The 27366-nt window shown below is 34.6% G+C and overlaps 2 long non-coding RNA genes across 2 annotated transcripts in view; both read right to left on the bottom strand.

The window, feature by feature from the left end:
* The window catches only part of LOC124417687, a 75683-nt gene that overhangs the window by 23279 nt on the left and 25038 nt on the right, over positions 1–27366 (bottom strand). The window lies entirely within an intron of this gene.
* On the bottom strand, positions 1117–15328 carry LOC124417688. Its single transcript, XR_006936524.1, has 3 exons — positions 15231–15328; positions 10988–11079; positions 1117–1802 (listed from the first exon to the last, which is right to left on the bottom strand). It is a non-coding gene; the product is annotated as an uncharacterized LOC124417688 (long non-coding RNA).

The following is a 27366-nucleotide window of genomic DNA, read 5'->3' as shown; positions in this document are numbered from 1 at the left end:
ATTGCACTCTTTGTACCTATTATAGTTCCCACAGTAATAAATAGGAGGCATTACTTTGAACATGAACTAATATTTAATGTTATTGCAAATTATTTTAGCATGTTTGGAGGTCAGCACATCAGATTTATGACCAGCGTAACAGCTAGTTGTGACCCTATCCTATTCCTCCTTCCTGCTGTCCTCAATACCAAAGTCAGTTAGTCAAATAGCGAGAATAGTTTGATATGACTGGTCTTTCCTTCAGCTACTTATTCTTTCAGTAATTTAAGTCCTATTTTAGAAATTTAGGTTCAGGTCTGTGATCCCAGTTTATTTAGTTTTCATATATTTATAATGAAGATAGATCAAATGAAGGTATTTACTGATAATGGTACGGTGGGATTAACACTGAAGAATTATCAGCTCTTGAAAATACTGTATGACCTAAGGTGAATACTACTGGGAAGAAATGAGCTTTTTGATCACTATGCCCTTATCATTCACAGTCCCATAAGTTCCAGAGAGCCCTGAAGATCCACAAATTTTCACACATATTTTCCTTTTCACTTTACACTTACGTATGAATTTGTTGGTCTTCTTGGCTCTCTCTTTTAATTCTCTTTTAAATGCTTATCTGACACAATTTATGATCATTTCTATTGGATACCCAAAGATAGGATTTCCAGCTTGGCTCTAGTAGCCTTGCAGATTTTGCCATTTATTAATACTGACTTTTATCTTAAATTTTCTGCTGGAGTAAGTTATTCTCTTCATAATTCTGTTATAAAGCAGTCAACATATGTCCATTCTGAGCTAAAATTTAATTGTCTCCATGTTTGATTTTAGAGTCATTTTGACTGGTTATGCTATTAAAAGAAACATTAAAAAAAAAAATCTTCTCTGTAACTTGAAGTCACAGAGTTTCTTTTTGGATGTCACACAGAGCTTGTTTTTGGTCTGCCTTATTCCAGTAATTTTGAAATAATTTATTTTGTGATGACTTCTGCTTAGTGACCTTAGTGGTTTGAAACAAGTGCTGCATATTATCACTTCAGATTTACTAAAAAATTTGTTACCTTCTGTGAACTTTTGGGGTCTGACATTCTAAAAATAAAAGGTTTTAAGCCCAGTTTGTTTAGGCAGTATGCTAATTTAAATTAATTTTATTAGTAGTATTTAATTAGTAGTAGCAGTGTTTAACAGCAACAACAACATAATCTTTGATCTTTTTTATTACAAAGCATTCAATATTATATTCCTAACAATGAAGTCAGTAATGCAAAAAAATTCACTTTTATTGGTGAAGTAACCTTTAAATCTAAAGGTTTTCTGATTGAAACACCCCTCAATGACACATTTTCTCTCCTTGAATTTTGTGCAGTACTTTAGGAAAAAAACTCTATTTTCTGACTCCTGTCAACTCTACAACATAATTTTTTTTCAGCTCATCTTTTTACTTAACTGTATATTTATTGCATATACTGAAAGCAAAAATAAATAAATAAATAAATAAACACAGCTTCTACCTCCTTCCCTTGAAGAATTCATCCTGGTTTTGTGTTGGATCTCATACTTACCCTTTCTTTGAGAATGCCTCCTTAACTTTACCAACAAAACTCTGATCTCTTCAGCCTTGGTTAGAAATGTTATGCCTGTGTTTTTCTCTAACTGTGTCTGCCTTCATCAAAATGGAATACAACAGAATTTCTTGCTGTTACTTTATGTACTTTTAAATTCATTTTTATGATTTTCCTAACAAAGGCAATCTTTTAGTCTTTTATTAGTTGGAGATATGGATCATAATATGCTCAAAGATGTATAATCTGCAAAACAAAACAAAACAAAAAAAAAATCAGTTCTGTTCTATGCTAAGCATAATGATATAACAATTGCTAAAATGGATTAAAGTCTTTCTTCCAATTAAAAAGAAATTTAACATTAATCATTTTTTTGGATAGGCTTTAAAATATTCTGAAATGCAAGTTATATGTACATAGAACAATATGCATTTTAAAATGTTCTTCAATATGTTTATTGCTGAGCTTAACACATGAAATGCAATTTTTAGCTGATAGAAAGAGATTTGGTAGAAGCCAAGTTGTTTCAAATGAATTTCAGAGGCCCAAATCCTTCACAAGTTGCTACAGACACTAAAAAGTTTCCCAAGCAGCTGCTTTCTTTATAGCTTTCAGCCACTTTATCGTGCTACCTTTTCATGCATAAAAATTCCTGAACATATTTATCATTCAGTGTGGGAAAATAAACAAATATAAACTGTGATGTAGGAAGAAGGATATATAACAGTCTGAGAATTTCCACCTAACATTTCAACTTCACAATGAATTGAATGGACACTGCATAAGCAAGCAACCTTGTTTCAAAGTCCTATAAATATTTCAAAAGTCTTAAGAATTAATGAATTCTCTTCTGATGTCATCTTCCTTTCTTTTGCAGCATTGATACATACAGCCATTATGCTGGGGGATTTCCTAGGAGTATTTATGAGCTGGGGAGGGGCTTTTCAAAAGGTGCTTTCCAAAAACAACAAAACAAAACAAAAAACAAACAAAGAAACACCCAACACCAAACAAACATTAGAAAACATCTCCCTTCTTCATGTTCTTTTTTTCATTTTTTAAAAAGGATTAAAATATGCTTAAATAATTTCTTAATGAAAGTGATAAGCTTCTTTTTCCCTACAGTTTTATGGATTTAATCAAAATCTCAGATAAGTAAATTTTACTAAATTAGCAAAGCTTTGATATTTCAAATTATTGTTGGTTAAAACAGTTTACTTAGCTACTTTAGGTAACACTGTTACTGTTTAGGCATATATGCTTTTCCTAACACATGCTGGAACATTTCCACTTCGTTTAAAAATGGTGGAGATTTTTTGCTTAATCACTGTTAAAGAAACTTGAAATCAATTTTATCCTATGTGGAAAATGTATATCCCCTGACATTTAACTTAAGACATATCCAGGAAGTTAACATTCATGTGACAGCACCATTCAAATTGATGAAAACAACTTATTCCTTGTGTCATTGTAAATTTGATAAAACTCTCAGCATAATAAACAAAAAAAAAAAAAAAAAAAAAAAGGTTTTCTGCACGCAGTAACAAAGCTTTACTGTTCTGTTTTTCAAGAATTTTTTTCTTCAGTCAATGAACAGAATTTTGGCACTGTGTACGTTGTTAATAGTACTTAAGGTACTGCTCTTCTAAAAAATAAGAATCAAATGAACAATGCAAATTTCAGTTTGATATAACACCTGTGCTATGCTAAAATGCTTCGCAAAATGGAATAAGCCTGTAAGCACATATAAAAAGTGAATGGACACCTATTTGAACTATTAAAGGCATTGAAGAAACCTGATTTTAAGAGATACTATACATCTATGATTTAATGTAGGCAATGGCAGCTACATACAATCTGTATCTTTGATGATCAGATTTCATGAAACCATAAAACAAGATAGAACAACAAGTTGTACATGATAAATAAGAAGGAACAATGGGAATAACTGAGTGTGAAACTAGAGGAAGACAGATTTTAATAGAAGAGAATATTGTCTCATTTTTTACAATGAATACTATTTAAAAATTCCACCTGTAAGCCAAATCAGTCTCCTATGATCCTGTTAGATTTGACATCTGAACATTACTTTAGGACTTGCTTAGAACAAAAGAATAAAAGCTATTTTAATAAAGTATTCTTCTTCTTAATCAGTGCAGCATGCATTTCATGAACAATTTATGGCACTCGACAAAAACATGGGACTTCTTTCAGATTTGTGAAAAACAAAAGAAAAAGGTATACTAAAAGAGAACACTATCACTATGGATAGAAAACAGGCAGAATATGGTAGGATATGAGCAGGCATAATTGCACGCTTTGATATTTATGATGAAAGACCTGAGCTGAAAGAAAAATGACAAAAATGCTATCTTAGCCTTTTATGAAACAAAGAAAACCTGAAGGTCGTGCAATAGTAATTTTCATCATTCCTTCCAAGGCCTTGGCAAGCTTTGAAAATTCATATGTAATAGCAGCTACCTTTTCTAAGTGAAAGTGCTTTGAAATCATCTTGGAATATACAATATATAAAAGAAACCATCATTTTTTCAACTGTAACAAAAGCAAAAATATATTTCAGAACATTAAGTTAACTACTTTAAATTATGTTGTCTTATCTTTAAAAAAATCTTTCATTACATTTACAATTAATTTTTTTAAACTCAGAATATTCTACTGTATATGTTAATTTTAAAAGAAATAATAACTACTGCAAATAAGGAAAAAAAGCACTTAAGAATTGTACTTTGCTCATTCAAATATTACAAAATATGTCTGGCAAAACCAACAGACAAGCACAAGTGCAGCCTAAGAACACAGAATAAAAAAGGATATTTACTATGAGATTTCTACAGTTCCATAGCATGCTGGAAATTCATTTTAATCCAAATTCCTCAATGAAAAAAATAAATAGTTAAATTTAAAGATAACCACAATCCCAACTTTAAAGATGCCCAAATGGCCTTTGAAGTAGAAGCATATTCTGCCTAGTAATATTTACTGTTTTTCCATCTTCTGAATGAGTAGGACTTATTTTACCGATAAACAATTTCCTCTAAGTTTCTGCGTTAGTCTGGACTGATGGGTCTTCTTTCCTTCTGTCCCTCAAACAGAAGTTGAACATTTTTTTAAGCTGTAATTTGACCTCGGTGCCTGCTTCCTCCAATTGAGACTGAATCCCCAGCAGCAGGGGAAAATATGAAAGAATAAACATCTTAGGGAGGAAAAAAATCCAACAGTTGGAAACTATTCCAAACTTCAGAAAAATATATATATATATATATCCCACTGGAAATGTAAAGTGCAGAAAATCCAAACTTCTGATTTTCCTTCAGTATTACTGATACTGTATCATTTTTTTCCCCATATGATAAAGGCATGGATATTGCATTTACTATATTTATTAACCCAAACAAATTAAGCAATCTGCATCCTGTCCTATCAATTCAGAAGAAAATGTATTAGTTGGGGGAGAGGAGGGCAAGGGAGAAGAGGAGGTTACAAAAGCAAAGTAGAAGGATTTGCTCAATTTCATTTTTTTGGGAAAGACTTTTATATGTTTCTCTCTAGACCCTCATTATTTTTTTGATGCGGGCAGAGCTACCCTGCACTATGTAGCATCCAAAAGATTCCTTCTCCAGTATTTTCTGGACATACAGATGAATAGGATTTAGTTTTAAGTCATTCACTTTTATACTTTTTTCCTTTGATGCAATTTAGCCTTTCAGAACTAAGAGGTCATTTATTAGATGTTGTCTGTTCTACTTAATTAATGTTAGGCACGAACGTACTTTGTGTGTGGCTGGGTATAATTGGATGTGCTAGATGAACAACAAAATGCAGCTTAGATCTTTTGTTGGCTTAGCCAACTAAGCCTCCAAGAATGATTGCTAGTGGAGAACAGAGGAAATGGTTTAAAACTGAAATATAAAAACAGGGTCTATGATGGCTTTTGGTAGGTTTTAAAGTTCAGAAAGGTAAAGCAATTAGTGAAGTTCAACAGCCATAGGCAGTGTAGGAGTTAGATCCACATTCATATTTTGGAAATTCTACATTTAGATTAACAGGGTCAGAAGCAACTAGTTTTTGATCAGTTGTAAGACTGATGCTTTAAGCATGCAAAATCTAAATTCAAGGAACCTATTGTGTAATCAAGGATAAAGAGAAAATGAAGATATCCATTGTTCTTTATGACAGCAAATATAGAGCCTGACAGTATTAGAAATTTAAGACAAGTCTCCATATCCTGAGATAATAAAAGGTACTTAAAGATCTGTCCAGTGGCTTGAACAGCTGAGATTTGATCTTTTAAGTCTGAAGTTTTTATGTGTTGAATCTCAGCATTTACAGGACAATTTTAGATTATGGCCTGCTTCTGGAAGATGAAGGTTCCGTGTCAGCTGTGGCACTCTGAAGTAACTTCTGCTGTTATCTTGTTTACCTTTCTATGTCACTGCTCAGAAAAGAGGAGGGAGGAGCAGCTGCCCTTAATAAACAGCTAGCACTTTCAAAGTTATATATCCATTTGGACTTCTCAAAGCAAGTCATATCATTATGATTCTGCAACATTTAACTCTTCAGAAATTATTCTTTCTTCAAAAAGTAGCACAAGTTGTTAAACAGAAGTTGTTAAGAAGCTTATCATCTGAATGCATTATTAGAATTGGAGAGAATGTTTTTTTCCTATCATTTCTAATGAATACTGCCATTATTACTATTGTTACCATCTTTAGTGGTAGTTGTTTTGATTCCTATATTGAATGTACATAAGGTTTACAAGATAATACCCCATTATACTAGATACTATATAAATGTATTCTGAAGAGTTTATTGGTGAAATATAAGACTACTAAGATCAAGTGGCTACTACAGAGGGACTGGAGAAGCATGGGGAAATTAACTGAGGTAATTTAGATGTCTCCCCCCATATAGAGCTTCTGAACTGTCCTCCGGAAGCAGCTGTTCCTCTTCCTTAGCAGGAAACTCAGATACTTTCCCTTTAATGCTGCTGAGGTGAATCATACCTTACATAGACAATGTTAGACTAAATTGATCTTTATTAGACTCTCAAAGAGTCAAAACTAGTAATAAGAAAAAAAAATTATGTCATATTATTTCACTCCCTAACCAAGGGAATCATATCAGAATAAAATCGTAAAGAATGGAACAGAAGAAAAAACAATATAATATTTCTATTATCATGGCATTTTACTGCTTGAATGTTTTCACCATTAGCACCTATTCAATATTTGCAGCAGTGCCACAGTCTTCTGCATTTCTTCATCTGCTAATAAGCATGACATGGCACTAGATGTTTCCACTAAAGATCCTTCCTTTCCTCAGTTTTTATTGGATAAAACAAACCGTGTCCTTGCCCTAGTCTGGTTTTTTTTTTTTTTTTTTTTTTTTTTTTAACATTGCTAGGGAAAAGCTGCTAGATATTTCATAGGGTACTTAGTAATCATAACCAGCTCCTACACAAACATGCTGAAATCCCCAACTGTGATGTCTATCTCCTACTGCTGCGCACAAGCTAGGGGTCCATTATGGTGAGTTAGGTCTGGCAATCCCCCACTAGCCTTCCACTAGAAGGAAATTTCCTAAAGTAGGAAGCAGTAGTGGTTTCCTGAAGAAAATATCCCTTATCCCTTGACACTGAAAGTCTGTTCAGGCAGCTAATCACAATGAACCCCAAGCTCTGCTGTTGTTCACTTATCTCTTTTATTTTTCCTAAAAATAACCAAAGCATAGCAAAACATTCTGTAATGTGCCACATAGATTTCCAAAATAAAAAAAAAAGGAAATAATTACTTATTTCACTGAATGTACTTCCCTGTTATAATGTCTAATGAAACAGTTAAAGTTTTTGTTTATTTTGCCATGATGAAATATCTTCTGTAGCAGTCAGTGAAAACTCTCATAATTTTTTTAGAAAGTTTATACCAACTAATCAATGTCATTCACTGATGTAACTGTGTCTATGCTATTGGGTTGTATTATTTCAGACAGTTTGTTTGCAAATAGCTACAAAAGGAGTTATGAAAACTAAAGGATTCCATGGAATAAATCACAGAACTGCTTGGTTAGGACTTTATTCAAAATTTATATATAGACATGGTGGAGTTTAGATTTTAAAATTTAGCCTCAAATGCTGAAAGATTCTCTAAGCATCAAACAAAATACAGGAATTCCACAGAGAGAAAATGGTTCTAAATGCCTATTTATGTTCCAGAGCTCAATGAGACACAGCACCTCATTGCTGGCAGTAGAGACATGCACGTGGACGAGACAGGCTGTATCAGGCAATCGCAGAAATTTAGTATTCTTAAGATTTTCACCTGCAAGTCAGATTTTGTTGAAAAGGGTCAACAGCTTCAAAAACTGTCAGTGTAGTTTTGGCTTTGAATAAGAAAAAAAGAGTAGCCCTGAAACGTGAATTAAACGTAAGTTGTCAAAGCATCTATGGAGATCTTGAAACAGCTCTGGGAAGTGTAAGCTGTCTAATTTTTGCACTTTAGAGAGGAGATACGTCATCACTTGAGACTACAGGGTAAATCATTACCAAAGATAAACAGGACTGGACAGAAAAAAAAAAAAAAGAAAAAGAAAAAGAAAAAGAAAAAGAAAAAGAAAAAGAAAAAGAAAAAGAAAAAGAAAAAGAAAAAGAAAAAGAAAAAGAAAAAGAAAAAGAAAAAGAAAAAGAAAAAGAAAAAGAAAAAGAAAAAGAAAAAGAAAAAGAAAAAGAAAAAGAAAAAGAAAAAAAGAGGTGTGGGAGAGACTTGACTTCACCTAATCACTGGTAATCCCTGAATGTACAAAAGGAATGAGATACTGGTCTATCATTTTTCAGAGACTTGTATCTAACAATTCACTCTAAAAATAAAGTAATTACATTCAGAAACAGCTCTTCCTAAGCTTTTTGTTGTTTCTATTGGTGTTGAACTAGAAGCTAATAGTCATTTCAGTCCCTCTGGGATTCTAGAGAACAGAGGGGGACAGAAGGTCTGTAGAATAAGGCTCTTACAGCTTAGAAGATACTGGCAATAAAATTATCAGTTGGAATTTATCCTAAATAAGTTTAGGATGAATTTACTGACAGTACTTTTGAGCAATAAAACAAAATAAGCATCTCTGAAGGGAAGTTCATTTCATCTGAGACTCAAGCATTCTGAAGGTGCTTATCTCTCTCCATTGATTATTTATGCACCTAGAGTGACTAAAGTACTAATTAGTAACCACAATTAGGTGACTATAATTAGGTCTTAATCTCCTATTTAAAAGAAAAATATACACTGATGTTTTTCCCTCTAAATGCCTTGATTTGATTGCTACTCGTCTTGGGGAAATTAAAACTTGTGTGACTTACTTCTTTTGCGTATGTTTTTGTTACTCTTATATATGCATTGAAAGAAAAGGACATACCTGTTATGTTACTTATCTGAGAAAACTAGAGTCCTGAATTAATTTTTACAAAAAGAGGTGATTAAGTTAAGTATTTGACTTGGTTAAAGGCTTCTTTCATCCACTACATGACTATTACACAATTATGATCCCACAGGGCCTAAAGGGAGACCAAATAACTCTTTACAATTTTTCAAATCAGAGACTATTCATAGAGTGGGGATGGGAAAGGAAGCCTGTGGAGAGAGGTATGAAAGAGAAATCCAACACAAGGTTTAAAAGGAAGATCTCTTCTGTTCTGTCACAAAAGAGAGAGGAAAAATCACTTGAAAAGGTTGATAGGTGCAGTTTAATTAATATAAAGACTCATCTTTCTGTATAAATCTGTAAAAAATTTGGTCAGAAAATCTGCAACGAACAAAACAAAAGAAGATCAAAATAAAAGCAACCAGACATATTAAGTTAAAAAAAAAAAAAAAAAAACAGAAAGAAAAGAAGGAAAAGGAAGGCAGCACACTGAGAAACGTTGGCTGTTTACAAACTCAACATTCAAATGTTTTCATCAAAAGCTTATTTCAGGCAGTAAATGAAGTAATCTTTTTGGAAAGTAATAGGATTTTATTCTCATGAGATTCCCCCACAGAGAGGTGGCCACTTCCTAAATCAGTCAGTCAGGTATGATGATACCTCAAATCCCAGTTGCTTGAAGCATATAAATAATAAATGAAGATGGCATTTGAGTCTGAAAAATCATCCAAGAGGTCGACATACTTCCTTTTGGTGAACCCTGTAAGATGTGTAGTGTGGAAGCAGAAGCTAAAGGTTAGGAGCATGACCATGCACTGCACTTTGGCTTATAAGCTCAAAAGTGGCTACTAACCATGAACCAAACACATCACTGAAGGTTGGGATTTTTTGTGTTTCTTTTTTTTTTTTTTTTTTGCCCTTCATTCCTTATGGTCTAAGGTTTGCTTTCACTCCAGGGGAGAAGAGAGTCAGAAAATACAGGAAAGAAAAGTTAGCATTCTTTCTGAGCACAAACCTGCTGCTAAGCTGGTATTTTGTATTGATTTTTCCTGAAGCATGTAATCTTGAAAGCTTGTAACAGAGGATGAGGTAAATATCATTTTATTTGCTCAAATAGGTTTAGATTAGATTGAGATGAAAAACTAGGGACAGGCCAAATTAGGACTGAAAGCAGCAATTACAGATTATTGTTTCCAGCAGTAACTAGAATAGGTTATTTCACTGATAAAAAGGCTTGCTGAAAGAAAGAATAGGTGATTTTCCCCAGCCTTAAAATAATATCAAGGAAATAATAGAAAAGGAAAATATAAACAGAAACTTACAATAAATATGTTATGTTGCATGTTAAAAAAGCCACGCTACCTGTAGAGCTAATTAGCATGTGAATTATTGAACTTGCTTAAAATGCACGGTTTAACAATGTATCTGCAGAATACAGACTTCTGAATAAATACAATATGGGTGCTTAGCCAACTAGTAATATACTTTTCATTGTGTACATTTTTTCTCACCTTGTTGAAAAACAAAGCATACCATTCAGCCTGAAGGATAATAATAAAAATCAGCTCATAAAAGTAATTCCTTCGATAAAATAGTTACAGAGGGGGAAAAAAAAAGTGTACAAAAGCGTTCAAATGATACTGACAATAAGGCATGGAATTTAAAAGGCTTAACCATGTCTTATCTTAGAGTCTGTTTTATTTCTTCATCTTCTGAGCACTTCAAACATATGAGCTGTTATTCCATCTTTAGATCAGTAACTTTGAATTGTTCTACCTGTCATTCTGCAGTGACTAGCACAGCTAGATGTCATACAATGATTGTTTGCACTTTCATTCTTTCACATTAAATGGCAATCATCTGGTCCTTTTGATTTGTTTCTTTTATTTAGCCCTGAAGTTTTTACACTAGAATCTCATTAAAGCTGAACTAGTGTACTCCTGTCAAAAAACTAATGGAAAAAAAGTTTGAAAGAGAAATGTTTCACCTATATTGTCACTTACCAGTGGAGTTGTATTCATCAAGATTTGCAGAGTTTACTTCTTTGGTTTACGTTCTTTTGGCCTTGTTCACCTCTCCCTGCTTTTTTTTCTCTCTATTGTACAAAATTAAGATGATATGTTCTAATAAACCAGACACCAAAATAAAATAACAACAACAAAAGAAAAACAAATTGTATCTCCTGGGTCTTATTTTCTCATTGGACAGATATATTTCCAGCTGGCTTAGGATTTTACCATTGCAATTCCTATGCAAACGAATAAGTGCTACAAACATTGTTTACAGAAATGCATCTGTGTGTCTGAGTTACTTGAACAAACAAATTAAACAGAATCTCTGTAGCTCATACTTCTAGTCATAGATGATAATCTTCATCAGTCATGCAGACAACCCTTGTTGTTCCATTGTTCCACCCTTGAAAATAACTCACTCATAACCTCTCACCTTTTTTCCCCTCCAGCAACATTTGTTTTTGATCCAGATAAAGCCACTAATTAAAACCTCTTTAAAAAAAAAAAAAAAAAAAAAAAAAAAAAAAAAAAAGATTACTGGGCTTTTCGCAGGAATTCTCAAATTACACAAAAGTTATTTACGCAGAAGTATGACTTGGTCTATCAGGAAAAGAAAAAAAATCATACAAGGCCCATTTAATCTATACTATGAAGGACAATGAAAAATATATCCATTCAATAAGAATCTTCTTTTATCTTATGCTGCTGCACTGACAGATAAGAGAAATATATCATGTGGATTCTGATCCCTCTATGAGTTTCAGAAAATAAGATAAGGGTCTGCAAAATGCTGGCAAATTAATCCCAGTGAAATTACTAACCATTTTGTCTAAAGATCCGGTAGTCAGGAGGGATAACTTAGAGGTCACCTTTACTATTAACGCTAAGGGTTTTCTTGCTGGTATTGTATATATTGTACATCTAAACGCCTGATCTAAAAATGAATTCCTCAGCATTTCTGAATATGCTCCATAGACACAACTCAGAAGATCCAAGGCTTTTTCCTCCCATGTAAAATGTAATGTTTTAAGCCCTCTTTCTCCAATTTCCCTGTACATAAACGACTACCTCTTCCCTAGAAACTTAAGTAATCTGCAAGCTTCTACATGTCAAAGGATCCTTGCAGCTTGAAAACAAAGATAAAACATTAGGTATTATTAATAAAAAAAGAAATTACTCTGACATGTAATTGTTACAGAAAATATCTGTTTACGAGATGCATATATAAGAAATAATGACCAAAAAGGAGGGTATTTCTTAGCATATTCTCAGTTAATGATGAGATAGAAGAGTTAATGGTTGAAGGTGAAGTCAAGGTCGCATAACTCAGCCTGTCATTAATAGCTTGGAAATGCCCAGCCAGGAGGTCATCACTGTTATAAATTATGAGACATCAATTAAAAAAAAAAAAAAAAAGTAATTACCATTTTGTGTTTTAAAAACTCAGAAGTAATACAGTTGCTATGGATATGTTGTTCTGTTTGCTAGAGTGATCTCCTCTTAGCAGGAAAAGGCCAGGGTTGCAATTCAGCATGGTGCTGAGCCAAAACAATTAAAGTACACAGACCAAAACGCAAACCTCAGCATACTTCAAGATCAAGGTTCAGGCTAATAAGTAGAAAAGCATTCCCTCAGATTTATTCTGAAGAATGACTATTTCTAAGGCAATAGTTTTAAGGTAAATCATACATTAAAAAAAAAATTACTTTCTAATTTTCTTCATTTAAATTTCAATTCATTTTATTTATTTATTTATAACTACATCTTTACAGCTTTTCAAAAGAAAAAGATAATACAGTTAATATAACACTAAGTCCACATTTACTCTTGAATTTCTTCCTTGCTCTCACCATTTTTATTCTTACTGATTTTCTCAACAATTTCCAGTGTAGGAAATTATTGCTTTTCTGTTTGCTTATGCACTTTTAATATTTTAATTAAAAGTATATTAGATAGACTTATCCTTGTTCTGAATCCTACTGAAATCAGAAATCAACTCTCTTGGAATGAGTTCCAAAGGTTAATTAAGAATTGTATAAAAAATTTATTTCCTCATTTTTTTTTAATTTCACCCTTTATTTTAGTTGTCTCTTCTATGGTCTTAAGTTCTAAAACAAGATAAATAGCAGCATCCAACATTGTTCATTAACACTGATTACGTCTGTCTCATTCACGTTCTCCCTTTCTCTTGCAGAAGGGACTACATGCTAGCAAAGAATAAAACTACATGCAAAAGCATGTAAAAGTCTCCTTTCTAGACTTCACAGCTTAAACCTTGGTAAAGAGAACAAGTCTTTTAAAAGAATACCCATATTCCGTGCCAGTTTAATAATGTGGTTTAATCCTCACTAAATATGAGATTATAGCATCTAATTAATTCTCTTCAATAAAAAAGCTTTGAAATGTATTTTCAAAATATCTTTCCACAGGGAAAAAAAACAAAACATTTTTCAGAGAATCCATGTGTACAAATATATCAGGCAGCTCCAAGAGGTAGCTTTATTTATCAGAATGGTTTTAAGTCTACTTGACCTGGATTTCTTTTGCATTTGCCAAATGTCTAATAAAGAGGAATATGCACATCAGGAAAAGTGCCAAGGATAAGAAAGAAAAAAAATGAAAATCAAGTTGATGAGTGTTACCCTAAGTCTCTCTCACAAGTTTATCACTCTATAGTGGCACACTATTATCCATGCCACTGCATGCTTATTCAGAAAGACTATATACTCCAGAGTTCAGTAAAACTAGTTAACGTATAATTACATATAAAAAATTAGTGATTATAAAAAAAAATAATAAATAAATATAGTGATTTATAGTGATATATAAATAAATAATAATAAAAAAAATAGCAATTATAATGCTGTACCTGGAAATAAGCCGATAGTTGGATATTTGGGAATTGAATATTGTTACACAGAAAAATCAATGATAAAATTTTTATTAATCGTAGTATGAATTGGATTGGAAAATTTCATGATCTGGTGGTTAGCACCCTCCCTGTGGCAGGGGAGTTGGAATTTGATGATCCTTGAGGCCCCTTCCAGATCAGGCCATTCTATGATTCTATATGATTTTACTGAGTACCAGAATTCTGGTAAGTAAAAAACCCAGATATATCTAGTTGTAGGTATGTAGATACACCCACACAGATACTACGTAAAAACAATTTGAAGGAGAAGTCAAGGACACAGAGAACTGCCTGTTAATATTTTCAGATCTCATTTGTTAATTCATTCAGAACTTTTAAATTACAACTGAAGATGAATATTCTCCACAGCAAACCCTGTCTACCATCCAAACTGTTGTATAATGATAGTAATAGTTCAATGAAGTATTCAAACTTCTGCCTATTTATACAGTAGACACAGTTTACTGTTAGTCACCATCAAACAACATGTCAAAGTGAAAACAAACAAATGATTCACTGAGATGAAAAAGTTAAGCAAAAGTTAGTTTAATTTCTTGAAGACAGACGCAACTCAAAGTAAAGGCCCGTGGAACACAGAAGGTGGTCTAACTTGGTTCAGAAAGTATTTACCTTAGTGTAACTCCAAACAAAGATAGATAATTTCTTCAATCTGTATTTGTCTCAGTTGGGTCAAGATAACATGATAGAAATTCTTTAACATTGGATGAGCTAACAAATCTGTATTTTAAATTGAGATTCCAAAACATAATTGTTCAGGATTAAACAGAAAATGAATGCAACTAGTATTACAAATCTTGGAAGAAATGATTTTTACAGCCCCTGCAATACTAAAATAATTTTCACTTTCAGCGAAAGTTTTGTTAATCTATGATTGGAATTGATATTTATGATTTGTTTCTATAATAAATTGTCTGGAAAGACTCTCATGTAAACAAGCCTGGCGTACTTGAAACATCTCAAATGTTCATCTCAATTAGCAAAAGAGAATTTTGAACGGTTTCCCTGGTGTACCTTTATTTGGAAATATACATCAATTGCCATATGATATGTGAGATAATTTCAAAATTGTAAGAAACATCATGATAAAAGAGAGAGCTATTAAGAGCCATGACACAGAAGTACTCCAACCCTTTTAAAATGGAATTCATACACAGGGCTTCCAAACTCAAAGAATCTGCTATCAAATATAAATAAATAAATAAAAATTAAAATCAGACCAAACATTCACTGTAATTTCAAGGGAGAAAACTTGAATCCTTTTATTGAGATTTAGTTTAAATAAAAGTTCTTAAGCTAACTTACTTATCTTTTCCTTGCAGGTTGGGTCCTTTTTTCTAGTCTGTTTTTCCAGTTCAGCTTTCATTAGCATTCAGCATTTCTCAATTCTAGTCTCAGTCTCCAGAAAAAACTCCCACTTTCTAGGTCACCATCTGAAAAATTCTTTCCCATTCTTAGGATAACTTGTGGAGTTCTTAAAGCCACAGCCTCTGAACTCCTGCAATTACTTGCACATGACTCCTGTATTAAAAACAAAACAAAACAAAACAAAACAAAGCAAAACAAAAGCCAGACCAAACCAAACCAAACAACACAACACAAAACAAAACAAACTTTTCCTTATAAAATTTGCAAAATATGTTATGGGTGTTCCTCAGTTATATAATACAGTAATGTACATAATTTACATAAATATATAATAAGGGAATTTGTATACAAATTTCCTTATTTCTTAAATTGGTCTTAACATACTGTTGCCAGGATTTGCATCATCTCTCTCAGCTGATCTCTTACAAGATACTTTGGCATTTTCTCTATTTTTGGAATGACAGCACTGTGAAATCAGAAGTCTGTGAGATCAGAAAAAGTTTTCCAGCCATGCAGTTCTATTGCTGTGACACCTACTGACACAAAAACTTACCTTGATTTGACTTCTGTATGAGTACTTAGTCAGAAGGATGAAGAAAGAAAGGACTTAGAAGTTGAGTTTTACATAACAGTCAAGATAGGGAAAATCTGCAGAGCAGACTAAAACAGAGTGTTAAGTAGAGGAGTTCAGCAATTGCTTTCAAGTCACACAGAAACATTTCTTAATCTACTCTTCACCATTTCTTAGAAAGCTTATTTATTACCAGAGAAAAAATACAAAATACATTTTGTTTTTAATTAATGACAGCTCTTTCTCCTAATAATAATAAAAAAAGAAAGAAAACCACCTGTACAGAGTCCACTGAATTGTACAAAGCAGAGAACCAAGATTAAATCTGTACAGCAGATCTAAAGAAAAAGGAATAAATAACCTGGGGTAAGACCTCTGGAGACCAATTTAAATGGAAACTGAAAAGCAAAGGGTTCAATTGGCCTCCTATACATAAACATATCTTTGGATTTATTATAATTACTTTTAAAGCCAGAGAGGATCCCAAACTGATTTATGGACAGTGCAATAGCTGGGATTGAAATATCAGGGTGGGTTATAAAAAGTAGAATATCATCCACATACAGTATTCATTTATGTTCCTGCTTGTGTGCATCAGTAATGATACAGTAAGTTTATGACATTTCTAAAAGCCCCAGGAAGTGTTGTGAAAGCTAATGTGGAGAAAGGAAAAAAAGATGGACAACAAAGTGTAACTCAGGAAAAAGAAAAGATTCAAAAAGATCATATGTATTTTAGTATTATAGTATTTTATTTTAGGAATATTTAAATTCATAACCAAATCTCCAAATTTATATTTGTACACATCAATTTCAGTAATGTCCAGACATTGTAGCCTTTTTGTACACATGAAATGCTATCACTGGAACTAGGGAGACTGCAAGGGCACTATTCTTAACCTTGTCTGACCAATGCATTAGATTACTCTCATAAAATCTCATAAATACTGGGTCTTTATTTAACAACTTGCTTAAAAGCTGCTTCTATCTTAAGGCAAGCTGAGTTTAAATAATCCTGTTTACAATGCATTTTCAATCACCTTTTTTTTATTTCAAGTCTAGCAAAAATGTGATATGGTTCCTTCCCTTTCCCTTTCCCTTTCCCTTTCCCTTTCCCTTTCCCTTTCCCTTTCCCTTTCCCTTTCCCTTTCCCTTCCCATTTTTTTTGTCATGTTGTAAAACACAGTGACCCTTGTAAAAAGACATTAAAGGTGCTTCTAAAATAATTCACTCATCTGCATGTATCCTGAAACTCGATTAATTTTCTTGAAAATGTATTTTCTTATTGCATTTGATTTTTAAAAAGTTAAAAAAATATATTGAGAAGCTCATCATTTTTTTTCATTTCAATTAATTTAACTGTCTCTTTGTGACATTCATAGACATTCATATCCCCATTAAATGAGTATCTATGTTTGGTGTGATTGGTCTTAATCTTGGATAGATGGGGGGGAAAAGAAAGAAGAGTAAAGAGGAACTTGTGAGCATGTGTGTGAGAGAAAGACCACTGCAAAATTTCAAACCAGTATGGACTATTCAACTGGATTTTCAGCACCTGCAGCTACCATTGAAGTGAATAGGAGTTCTGGGAGTTGCTAGGAAAAATGAATCCTTTAAAAATTAGGAACTCACTAAAACATGAGCCCTAACATGTTTCACATTAAATGAAAATCTTCATAAGTACCCAAAGAAATACTCTAAGATTTCTAAGAACCTGTGATCTGTACTTGAGCCCTGAGGACAGTGCAAATATTCCCTCTATTGTTCTCTGTATCTGAGGGAAGAATACATAACATATTTTTCCAAGAAAAAGAAAGCAGGTTAAAGGACAATAAACATCCATCCGTAAAGGAGAGATGGATGACTTTCAGATTTTTTTTTTTTTCCAAAGGCTAAACAAACGAACTGCTTCATCAAACAAAATAGATACTCTTTTTGTCATGTTTTTTTTTTCTCTTATTTCCTTGTACATATTTTTGTTATCTGCAGACAATACAAATGATATTCTAGAAGAGTGATCTAGTCAATTAGAGAAATGGTGAGGTTAATGGATTTCATTTCATTTAAATCCACTAAATGCAGAGTGTCTGAAGGTATCTAAAAAAAAAATTCACAAATAGTTCTTTCTAGTTATCACAGAAAGAGTGATAAAGTCTCACTGAACTTGTTTCTCTACAGAAAGGGTTTCTAAAAGAACCCTGAAATATGTGTTCGCACTTGAAGCAAGTATTTGAGGTTCTACATTATTTACAGAATTGTATGATGGGAGTTTTTGCTTCAATCTTTTTCTGTATTTTTGATACACAAAATCGTAGAATCATGTTATATCCCAAGTTGGAAGGGACCGACAAGGATCATTGAGTCCAACTCCTGGGTGCACACAGCACCACCCAAAATTCAAACCCTTTGTCTGAGAGCACTGTCCAATTGCTTCTTGAATTCCAACAGCTTGGGGCTGTGACCACTGCCCTGGGCAGCCTGTTCCATGCCCACTTGCTCTCTGGTGAAGAACCTTTTCTTAAAACCCACCTAAGCCTCCCCTACACAGCTCCATGTTGTTCCTCAGGTTCTGTCAGAAGAGAGCAGAGCTCAGCGCTGCCCCCCCTCTCCCTGTGAGGAGCTGCAGCCTCCATGAGGCTTCCCTTCATCTCCTCTGCTCTAGGCTGAACAAACCAAGGGACCTCAGCTGCTTCTCATATGGATTACTCTCCAGACTCTTCACCATCTTCGTAGCCCTCCTTTGGATGCTCCTTAATAGCTTTACATCCTACAATATTGTAGCACCCAAAGCTGCACACAGTACATGAGATGGGGCTGTACGAATGCAGAGCAGAGTGAGACAAATCTCCCCTCACCCAGCTGGCAGTGCTGGGCCTGATGCGCCCCAGGGTATGGTTGGCTTTACTGGCTGCCAGAGTACACTGCTGGCTCACATTCAACCTGCTGTCAACTTGCCAGAATTCTCAGATCCCTTTCTGTGGGGCTTCTCTGCAGCCCCTCATCCCATAGTCTGTATAATTCCCAGTGATGTCCCATCCCAGTTGCAGAATTCTGTACTTGTTTTTGTTAAATTTAATGTGATTGAGGATTGCCCAGCCCTCTAATTTGTCAAGACCTCTCTGCAAGGCCTCTCAATCCTCAGGGGAGTCGGCAGCTCCTCCCAGGTCAGTGTTCTATGCAAACCTACCTAATATACCTTCAAGTCATGTATTCAAATCACTGATGAAAATATCAAAGAGAACTGGCACTGAAAAGAAGCTTAGTAGAAACTATGCGGTTAAAAATAAGTACTTACAGGTCATTAGCTAATTTGATCAAACCATGTAGGCCTTCAGAGTATGCAAAAATTTCCCTTCAGTGCTTGCTTTGGGAAAATCCACTTCATTTCATTTGCCTGAGAACTGAGGACAGGGGCTTATTCTTGACAAAACAAACAGAAAATCATTTCTAGTCTTGATCTCTCATACGCCAGGAAGAAGGTGTACTCTTCTCTCATTCTTCTAGTGCTCACCATTGCATTTTTTCCTCCCTGATTCTTAGAATCATAAATCTAACAAGGCAGTTGGCCCTTAGGACTTCACTGAATATAGGGATTTCTTATCTCATCCATTTCCAAATCTAAGTGATAATCATATTCTGTGACTCGCTCACAGGAATCACAATCTTTTTAACACGTTACCATTTTAACACGTTGCCATTTCTGGCCTGTGCTGATTTTCAGTTTTTAGATCACAAAAACAACTTACTAAGTTTACCACTCCAGAGTTTACTTCCTACTTTATCTGTGAACAAAGCCAATCCTGAACTGTGCACTCCCAGAAAGCATAATCAAGGGTTGGTCTCTTGAAAAGCTTGCAAAATTTAAAACGAATATGTTGTGATAGAGAAAGTGGATACTTTTTTTGTGGGTGTGATATTCTTATTTAAAGGAAATGCAGATGACACCAAGCTGGGAGGGAGTGTTGATCTGCCAGAGGGGAGAAAAGCACTACAGAGGGACCTGGATAGACTGGATCAATGGGGCAGGGTAAACTGTATGAGTTTCAATAGGGCCAAGTGTTGGGTTCTACATTTTGGTTACAACAATCCCAGGCAACCCTACAGGCTTGGGGAGGAGTGGCTGGAAAACTGCCTGATAGAAAGGGACCGTGGTGTACCGATGGACAGCTGGCTGAATATGGGCCAGCAGTGTGCCCAGGTGGCCAAGAAGGCCAATGGCATCCTGGCTTGTATCAGGAATGGTGTGGTGAGCAGGACGAGAGAAATGTAATCCTGCCCCTGTACTCGGCCCTGGTGAGGCCTCACCTTGAGTTCTGTGTTCAGTTTTGGGCACCTCAATACAGAAAGAGCATGGAGGTGCTGGAGCAGGTCCAAAGAAGGGCAACAAGGCTTGTGAAGGGCTTGGAGAATATGTCCTACAAGGAACAACTGAAAGAACTGGGGCTGTTTGATCTGGGGAAAAGGAGGCTGAGGGTAGACCTTATTGCTTGCTTCCAATACCTGAATGGTGATGACAGTGAGAGTGGGGTTGGTCTCTTCTCACTAGTGACAGGTGACAGGACGAGAGGAAATGGCCTCAAGTTGCGCCAGGTTAAGTTTAGGTTGGGTATCAGGAAACACTTCTTTACAGAAAGAGTGGTTAAGCACTGGAATAGGCACCCCAGGGAGGTGGTTGAGTTACCATCCCTGAATGTGTTTAAAAGCCATTTGGATGTGGTGCTCAGGGACATGATTTAGTAGAGGGTTGTTAGAGTTAGACTAGTGTGGTTAGGTCATGGTTGGACTCGATGATCTTTAAGGTCTTTGACAACTTGAGCAATTCTATGATTCTATGATTCTAGGAAAGAAAGTGCATTTTAGAATATCCTGACTGGGGATACTGATTTTTTTAATAACATTTAAGACACTCAGTCAGGTCTCTGAATGGAAGAACGGCGTATGTGCTTTGGTTAACATGTTCTTAGCCTTTCCTATAATTAAATGCACAAACATAATTTCAAAACAGTTGTTTATTTTTTACTATGTGATGTTAATTAAAAGGTAATCGTGTGGCCATTGCAGTAGGCTGCTGGTAAAAGAATGGAGATGAGTGAAAGATGAGTGCAAGTTTTGCTTATGAGTGCATTAAAAATAAAGATAGTAGTACTTGTTCCTCAGACAGTATGGTTTGAATATAATCACAGTGGTAAAACAGCCTTTGTTACAGTGCTGAATTTAGAATATAGGAAAGGGCAACTAACAGGTCAGTCTGCAATTTCTGCATCTTTTGTATACTTGAGTATGTAACATTCCAGTTGGAAAATTATAACTAAGGAGCATTTGTCTCCAGCCTTTCTGTAAGTATACAGACCTAGAGAAAATGCACTAAGCAGTGACATTTCTCTTCATTATGTAACCACTTTTTAAAATGCGTCCAAGCTTGAATAAGATGAACCTCTGGTGAACTATGTACCTGTATGTAGGTAGAACAATTTTGAACTACTTATTCCAAGGACAGCAGTTTGTTTAGCAAAACTGTGTTATCTGCTATTGATAACTATACTCCATCTCTGACTTTATCACTTTTATCATCACATGAATTTCTAAAGTGCTATGGAAAACAGTGTCTGCTCACTCCCTTTTTCATTTCTTATACCTTCTTGTGATACAAGCCAGGATGATCTGATTCTCACATTGTTGAAATGATGAGTGGATCAAAATTCTTTTCAGATTTACAGAAATAATGAACAACAAATATTTAGCTTGACATCAGAACTAAAGTTTTGAGTCATAAAATAAAGAGCTTTTTTATAATTTTATTTCCCTCTTGAAAATAGTTTGTCTGGATGACTTGGTGACCCATATTTACTATCCCAAACTTCAAAATATTTTCCTTGTCCTTTTATCATTTTGTTTTTCATATTTCATTTTGGAATCTGCTTTGGCCGGGTCAGTTCACGTACTTTTTTTCCTTGACCCAGCAGGTGGATAGGAAAGTGGGAATAGTAAATACTGAAACAAATAAGATTATCCAAATTGGGAATTTAGAACAGAGTAATTAATTAAACAACAACCAGTTTAATTCTCTTTGCTTTATTTGCATATTTCCCGTGAATAGTAGAATTCTAAAAATATGATGGGTGCAGCAGTGCTGTACACTATGTTGTTTCATTTCAGTCAGAACAAAATTAATATACTACTACTTATATATTCTCTTTACTCACTATTCTAGAGTTCCAACTTCTTGCACAGTCCAGAATATCTGTCTATGTGAATTACATAAAAAAGAAAATGAACACCTATCCAAGTTTTGCTAAACTATACTATGCATACAGTCAAGAATGCTTTATTTTGATTTTGGAGACTTAGTGTAAATATTTTGCTAACCTTCCAGATCAACATGCAATGTGATGACATGCACAGAGATATTTCTGTCATCTGAAATCCACACAGATCATGGTAGCTCTTTAAGTACTCTTGGACAAATATTCAGCAACATTTAAAAGAACTTATACATGGACAATTCCTTATGGAATTCTCACCTTACTGCATAAACTTCAAACCTTCTTCTTTTTCCTTAGTTTACATTTATTTGCAGAAGATAGAATATAACAGTTTAATAATATAGTTTATTAAACTATACTGTGTGTAGTTTAAGAAAATCAGAGTGTGTATGCAGTGACTTGAACGTAGGAAATATATTTTTAGCTATGTATATTTTTTTGAATACTTTCAGTGCACTTACTCTTAAATCCCTTTATTGTGGAGAAACTGCATTGAAATTAATGATTGATCTTTGGAATGTTATTTTTGCATATGTGCCACATGATAAAGGCAGGACAATTTTCCCGACGAGGACAAGTTAAAATGGTCAAGATATTAAATATAAAACAAGAGAAGTAATTCTAAATTGTACTTGACAAAACCAAAGAAAAGAATAAGAATAAAAATGTTGAAATATCAGTAGAAAAAAAATCCCTGTGTTTTGTTATTATTGCTCTTTATTTTATTGCTAATTATTACTTCATATTAGCTGCACCCAAGAAACCAGTTTACCAACTCTCCTCTCCCAAAAATACAACTCAAGCTCTACTGAATAATCTGTTAAAAATCTCAAAGACTACACAAATACATAAAGACTTTCTCAAAGACAAAAACTAAGTGCTCTGCTACCAGAAGCTCCCTAAATTGTATCAAAACTCAGTTTATATTCCCACAGATGTCTAACAAGCTGTGTATATGGTCTTGGATTATAGACTGGGAAAAATCAATAGCTTGCTGTCTCAAAGGCACCAATATAGATTATGAATCACAGCCAGGAAGTTGTCAGTGATCTCAGCTGCCAACAGTGCTTCAGTAAAGATATTTGCTAGCTCATAGCTCATACTCTTTTAATGTAGAACTTTCATACATGAAACAGAACAGGTCACTTTTTGACCAAAATAAATAAATAAAAATAGAGAGAGAATGTTAGGAAAAAATGCAGTATTCCACAAAGTAGAAAGTATCCAATTTTATATAAATTATGACTTCTTACCAGAAAGTTTTTTGTTTATTTATTTATTTCTTTATTCTTGTGAATTCTTTACTTTGGTAGTGCAGTGGAAACGCTGAGTCATGGCTTGAACCAGTGATTGAGCACCTGGTGTGAAGGCAGGACTAAGCCAGGGGAGCTCATGTTCAAGCAGTGCACCTGAGTGATCAGAACCTTCCCAGACCTCATTTAAGGGTTGGCAGTGGAGGTAAGAGCGTCTCATCTTCATATCTTGATGTCTCTGCTTGACTGTATGGGCCTTCCTGAGGTACAAGTTCTAAGTCTTCAACAGAATAAAATAACTATTTCTATAATTTGGAAACACCTAGCTCTTTTTTTTTTTTTTTTTTTTTTTTTCCTGTGCTGGAGTGCTGTTTTCAGAGAAGGCTCTGAGATCTGTCAAAGTGTAATGGCTATAAGAGCTTGAACATATCCATGAATCATGAATTGTAGTAGAGTATACTATAAGGGGGATGGGATCCAACTCAAAAAAAGTGATTACATTTAGATCAAAGTTTTCCCATGTGTTTTCTTAGTTGGAGACAATATAGGTCTGGAGTGATGACATAGGGAAGCAGGAATTACTTTGTACCGTTGATATCCCTATCCTTATTTTTTTTCTTGGACAGCATCTCACATCTGAGCATCTTCTGAAGTGTTGTGGGATAGAGTTTAGGAGGTTTGAGAGAAAAGACAATGAAGAACACTAGAGTCTGGGTGGTCTACATCATACCCATCTACATTTGCTGATTTCACATTGAATACTTCTGTAGCAACACTAATGCCCTCAGGACTTTGTGGTTGATGCTAGGTATTGTAAGGTGACACACTGGCAGCATTGATTTCCAGAGGAAGGCTGCCAATGGAAATAAGAAACCATTGAAGAGACTGGCCTTGTATGTGATTGATTCAAATGTAAGAGAGACATTGCAGGAATATTTCCACTGTGGTTAACCAGTTCCCTAGAACTGCTTCTATGGTAATTTCAACATATGTTCAACTTCAAGTACAAATAGTACAAAACCTGAAATACCATTTTCAGATGCCTTTTTGAGAAAGACAAGGAAAAGTGATGATAAAAACTGGATATATCTGCATAATTTTTGCATTGTAGAAGATGGAAGCAAAACAAACAAACAAAAAAAAGGATGTAAATAATTAGTGTTATAAGAATGAGCACTTTTTACAAAGACTTACCGGATTTTTTTTTTTATTATTTTATTTTATTTTATTTTATTTTATTTTATTTTATTTTATTTTTTTGCATAAGCAACTTTTTTCAGTCTATGACCATCTTACTTTATCAACTAGTTCATCTGAGGACTGACTTCATTAGTTTCTGTACATTTTTGCTGACCGAAACTATAACAGTCAAAATCTTTCTAAATAAACTTAGATCTGTTACTTAATAAACTTTGTCAGAATAGGAGCAGGTTCTGCCTCTTACTGTAGCACCATCTTTTTTTGTTGTTGTTGTTACTGTAAGAGATTATTCTTTTGCATCGTTTTCTCAAAGCTTGCTGAGGGACACAGATAAATAAGTCCAAGCAAGTCCTGGTCAAGGGTTGCAAAATCCTTTGTCTGAGGGACACAGATGGACGTGGCCAGGGGCAACCAGAGGGAGAGATAAGCCAGAGCTTAATGGCCAGGAAGCAGTCTTTTGTGTGGGCTTATCTCGAGGGAGATAGCCATCTCAGGGTGTACTGCACATGACTGTTACCCAAGCACCCAGGAATGCCATGTTGGCAGAAGAAGGAGGATAAAAAAGTGACGAAAAACCATGCGATGAGGTTTCTGACAACAGATTCCTCTTGCTGAAGAAGAGGGAGGTTTTCTGACAATAGATTCCTCATGAAGAAGAACAAGAAGGTTTCTGACATGAGAAACCTCATGACCTGCCTCTCCCTCCTGGACTTGCTCTGCACTCTACCTGCTTGCTGCCTAAGGATGGACACTCTGCTTCTGCTCTCCCCCTGAAAAGGTGTCTGCCATCAGATCCCTCACTACAGAATGCCAGGGCCTGCTACCGGAGACCTGCTGCTCCCTCCTGGAATTCTTCCTGGACCCAACCAATACCTGCACCTTCTTGCTGCCCAAGACCGGCCATGCTGCTGCTGCTCTCCCCCTGTGCTTTTGCTCCAAACTGTTGGAACGTCATGCAATGGGACCGCTGCTGGATCCTGGTGGCGACTATCCCCACTTTATGCAATTCTTGCCTCTTTCTATCTTTCCTATTGCCCACCTCCCCTTTCCCATCCCCCTAAATCATCTGTCCTCCCCTTCCCCATCTTCCTGATTAAGATTTGTAATAAAGTGGTCGGACCAACATTTGAACTGTTGTTTCTTAATCTCATGCCATGTATACATATTTCGAAGAACTTCCTCTTCCTCCTATAAATTGGAGTGAGACACTTAAAGAAATGCATTTTTAGGAATCCTACACTTTCTCATGTAAGGACAAATGAATTTAATAGATTTAACTAATAGATTATTGTGAAAGTGGTGTAGGGGAAATCAGAAGTGATAACTTAATTCATTATTGACTTAATTCATTATTGACATAACTTAATTCATCATTTATTGAAGAAAACAAAGTTCTTTACAATAAATTGGCAGGTAAACTCTTGAGGGCCACATAGCAAAATCAGAGTCAGATACATCCTCAAAAGGATCAGAAAAGACAAAACAAAACAAAACAAAACAAAAAAACAAAAACAAAAGAAGGATTGCTGCATAAGTCCTCTGTGATTCCTAGGCCTTTAACTTTTCAGACTGTCATTACGGTTACCCTTTATGGAAGATTTTTTTACCACTAAAAGGCATTCAGTTGAACAAGACTTAATGTTCTGTTGGGACATGAAATTTCACAGTAACTACAAAACTTTCTTGTTACGTAATAGGATGGCTTCCAAATTCACTGTTGAATCAGAGCTGGTTAATGAGGAAAAGTCATCAATGATTATGCATTTGGATGGAATTGCTTTCTGGAGAAGCTAGGAGTCCATGCAACAACTGTTGTAATCAGTTTTATCCCTTGATCACTACAGAACTTCTTGATAGACATGGGACAGTACAAGCCTACTTGCGCTCAAGAGCAAAACGCTGACCCTAAGTGCTACATCCTTGACTCCATTCTCAAGTTCCTGTATCTAGTTATGTTATGATTACTTTGGATAAGCCTATGCCTCTTGGTCTTTATAACATAACATTTTCTTTTAGGACTCAGCTTCAACTTGAAGGAGCAGAGTGAATGGTAAAATGATAGAGTTGGCTTGACTATGTGAATGTTTTGAAATGAATTGCTATTAGATGTGCTTCATTAAGAGGCTTAATTTTTCTTCATTCAGCAAATCGTTGGTAATATATTCTGGACTTTAGATACACATTTTTCAAAAACTTGAATAAATATTTTTGCAGCCAGTTGTTCTCTTTTTATTCTTTGTATTGCCTACATTCAATATTTTTATGATTTCTCCAGGCTCTTTCAAAAGCTCTCAACTGAGGAAGATGTTAAACATCTAGATTTGTGACATAAACACATCATTTATTTTCTTCACATTTAGATATTTATATTTCCCCAGAGTACTAAAGTTGAAATATTTAATCATTGTGATAACTAGAAAATCTACTTAAGGAGCATATAGCCTAAAGACCTGATGTTGGTAAAGTGAATAAACACACTGAATGCAAACAAAATGTTTCTAGAATCTCTGAGTTGTATTTTTTGTTTGTTTGTTTGTTTGTAAAGGCAGAATTTTTATGCATATTGCATAAAGTAAGGAAGAGAAGAAAGAATACTGCACATGGGAAGAGCATAAAAAATTATACGTTCACAAATTTTTCTTCTTACAATGTAAGAAACTCATTCTGCATCACATGATGATGGATTGTCTGTCAAATTGTTCCATAAAGACTAGATACACTTCTAAGTGATAATCAGAGAATTGGAGGGGCTGGAAGGGACCTCTAGAAATCACTGAGTCTAATCCC

This window comes from Gallus gallus, chromosome 2 (assembly GCF_016699485.2).
Source record: "Gallus gallus isolate bGalGal1 chromosome 2, bGalGal1.mat.broiler.GRCg7b, whole genome shotgun sequence".
NCBI classification, from domain to species: domain Eukaryota; kingdom Metazoa; phylum Chordata; class Aves; order Galliformes; family Phasianidae; genus Gallus; species Gallus gallus.
This window is presented reverse-complemented; position numbering and strand designations above follow the sequence as displayed.